Source organism: Tamandua tetradactyla, chromosome X, assembly GCF_023851605.1.
Source record: "Tamandua tetradactyla isolate mTamTet1 chromosome X, mTamTet1.pri, whole genome shotgun sequence".
In the NCBI taxonomy this organism is placed as follows: domain Eukaryota; kingdom Metazoa; phylum Chordata; class Mammalia; order Pilosa; family Myrmecophagidae; genus Tamandua; species Tamandua tetradactyla.
The window spans coordinates 6,144,591-6,148,151 of record NC_135353.1 but is presented as its reverse complement, the minus strand read 5'-3'; the positions used below and the strand labels follow the sequence as shown (position 1 = coordinate 6,148,151).

The 3,561-nt window shown below is 49.8% G+C and overlaps 1 pseudogene; it reads left to right on the top strand.

Moving 5' to 3' along the window:
• Positions 1 to 703: 703 nt before the first annotated feature.
• On the top strand, positions 704 to 1,622 carry LOC143671663 (zinc finger FYVE domain-containing protein 21 pseudogene; annotated as a pseudogene).
• Positions 1,623 to 3,561: the final 1,939 nt, after the last annotated feature.

Sequence of the window (3,561 nt, the reverse complement as noted above, 5' to 3'; positions counted from 1 at the left end):
TCTCTCAGCGCGGCTGTGAGATTCGCCCATGCTGTGTTGGTGTCAGTTCTCCACTCCTTGTCATTGCTGAGTGATATTCTCTTGGATGGATTCATCACAATTTACTTAGCTATTCTCCTGTTGGTGGACATTCGGATTCTTTCCAGGTTCGGCTGTTATGATTAAAAGGATCTCTTGTACTCCTGTCCCATGGATATATACTCTGGGAGGTATAGAGAGAGTAAAATTATTTACGCTATTAAGCTACTGTCTCTCGGATAAAAATCCACCCTACTGTAGACTCTGCCGCGTGATGCTGGAGCGGGGACTCTGCCAATGATGTTTCTGCTTTGCCCGCTGCCTCCCCAGCATCGTCCCAGTGCTTCCTCCCCTCAGCACCAAGCACTGCACATCCGTGTTGTTGGCTGAACCCAATTTTTAGATTTCCCAACACTTTCCAAACCAGCTTCATTACATCTTGCCTCAGCAACACCAGCACCAGGCAGCTGGCTTCCCCTCCTTAGGGATCTGGGTTCCAGCACCAGCCTGGCACTGTCCCGGCCTCAGATATTTAAGTTTCAGCCCATGAAGCCCCTCCTCTAAGTTTCTAAATTTGTGATCATCTTAGAGTTCTCTTTTTAGCCTTTCAGTTCCCTAGTTATCAATTTCCCACCAAGTCAACAATTGTTTATGTTAAATTTTCTTTGACCAAAAAATTGCTTCCATGCGGGCCAGGCAGGGTCTCCCGGAGGGGCGAGGGGCCCAAGCGCGCGGCGGCGGGCGAGTGACGGAGGCGGCGTTATGTCCTCGGAAGTGGCCGCGCTGCCCCCGCATGCCACCTGAGCACCGCGCCTTCGGCAGCCCCTTCGACCTGGAGGAGCCCCAGTGGGTCCCGGACAAGGAGTGTCCCACATGTATATGCAGTGTGACACCAAGTTTGACTTTATCACCAGAAAGCGCCACCCATGCCGGTGCCGGAAGTGCTTCTGTGACAGGTGCTGCAGCCAGAAGTTGCGGCCCCGCGCATGTACTTCGTGGACCGGGTGCGGCGCTGCTCCCCGTGCGGCAGTGCTCCCGGCGCGGCAGTGCTCCCCGTGCGGCAGTGCTCCTGGCATGGCAGTGCTCCCGGCACGGCAGTGCTCCCCGTGCGGTAGTGCTCCCGGCATGGCAGTGCTCCCCGTGCGGCCTGGTGTCCCGGAAGGAAGCCGAGTTCTACACTAAGCACCTCAGGGTGCTGCTGAACGGAGCCACTTTCCTTGTGACTTTGGGAAAATCAGAGAAATGTGCAACGATGGTCTGTCATCGTTTTAGCAATCGGCGATACTTTATTCTGGATGGACACAGCCACCGTGAAATTGCAGTTGCATGTATTTCAACTGTACGGATTCTCACAGAGGGACTCCCCTCTGGAGAAAAAGACATTCACACTTACACCTGCCTCCTGGTGAGCCCACCTGCCTCGGAAGGAGGCAACCCGCGGGCTCCGGTCCGCTCCTGCAGTAGGCAGTGCCGGGGCAGAGGGCTTGGCCCGGCTGAAGCTGCCGGCTGGGGAAGACGCCAATGCTAGCAAGAGGCAGTCGGCGGCGTGGCTGGTGGCCATGCACAAGGCTGCCGAGCTCCGTTATGAGTCATGGGACCAGTAACTCCATGTATGAGCCAGCGTGAGCCTGGGGGGACCGGCAGCAGCTCCTCCTGCACTGGGAGGCACAGCGGAAGCTCCCAGAGCAGCGGTGGTGTTGGCTCACCCAGGGCAGCACGCCCAGCTTAGCAGCGCTGTGAACTGCTTTGCAGTTTAGAATCCTTGTGTTACCTTGTGGTCTTTGATGGGCTGGGAGACTGAGGTACACCACTGCCCAACTATTTCCAGCATAATCAATGCCATGTTTTTATGAGTTCCCAGGTTTACTAGAAGGTTCTGACCCATCAGTGCTCGTTACATTGACTCTTCCACAGAGACCATCTGGGTGGTGGTAACCTGGGCCTCCGCTTGTACTGGGCTCCATTCGGTGTTTAGTTGCTGGTTTACAAAGTCTGCCTTAGCCTGTTCATAGACCGTCCATTTACCGTATCACTAATCTTGGGCCAGGAACAAATTTTTGATATTCTGCTGAGTAAAAGGAGCTAGCTTTGTGTTTTGTACTTCTCACTTAATATTTCTCTTTATTAAATGTACAGCAATTTGTATATAAAGCTTATGATTAAAGCCTATTTTGAAAAAAAAATGTTTCCACCTCCTGATTAGATCCAGATCGATGCAGAAATTGGCACGGGGAATGGTTTGTTTGCATCCTTGGGTTTGAAAGCCATGTTGTGCTCCTGGCTGCTGGGAAAAGGGCTGCTGACAATGGCACTGCGATCATCTGTGGCTGACTGAAACAAGTGCCCCAGTGACTGCTGCTTTCTGGCTCCGAGGACTGAGATGTGGGGTGGATTTTTCCAAGTGCACTTGAGCATTTACAAAAAGAAAAGGAAGAACATAAAGCACTCAGGTCCTAAAACCGGCTCAATTTGTGGTCAGAGAACCATAGACCTTCCATGGCAGTCTTAAAAGAAGCTTTTATTTCCTATAAAAAATAAAATAAAAAGCTTCTTTTCTTTTCACCACTGTACCTGCAGGGATGATAGTGGTGAAAAATCGAACACAAACCTGAGTCGTACCAGTTGCAGAAGTACAATGCCAGTTGAATTTACAGCGTCGCCAAGTTTCTCATGTGAACTTTGGGGCATTGATTGGGAGGGAGTGGGACCAGGAAACCTGGAATTGGGGCATCAGATTGGATCCAGAATCCCCCAGTGATTCTGAGCCTTCCTGCCAGTGGCAGCAGCCTGCCCTCCCATGTCTAGGAGACTAGTGTCCCCTTGCTTACCAATCTCTTTAATAACTTCTCCTGGGATAAGGGGACACCTGTTCTACTCAAGATTCACTGCAACCACCGCTTGACACCAATCAATTCATAAATAGGGTCAAATGTCAGCATGCTCCAAGGGGACAGATACAAAGTCTGACCCAGGAGTAAACAGCTTGTACACCAGAACAATTGGAAGATTTTGCTAATAAATATTGGCAGAAACTGTGAGACTACGTGTGGGAGTCATTCTAAGGGCGTTATACTGAGGAAGGTGGAATATAACACTGGATTGTCCAAATTTTATTGGTCTGAGTGCATTTACTTAAGACTCTAGAATGTTAGCCCATGAAACTGGAAGCAATTCTTAACAGTTTACTTGATTAGTTGACATAAACTTGAACTCAACTAGAGCTTAAATTCATTGATATTGAGATGACAGAACAACCTTGGTATGATGTGGAGGAAGGAATCCAAAAGAATAAGGAAGTAAGACTTCTGTGCTGGACTGATTACATGAAACCTGCACAAAAGCCCTCCAACTATATTCCACAAGAAGACCCAAAAGACACCATCTTCAAGATGACATCAAGGAATGCTTTAGAGATTGGAGCTTTTCCTCTGCAGGTCAGGCCTGATGAGAGGTGCTGCCATTGCTATAAAGTCCCTGATTTCAAGGTAGGACCATGTTCTAGTTTGCTAGCTTGATTCAGGAAGGCTGATGAAGTTCAGGGTT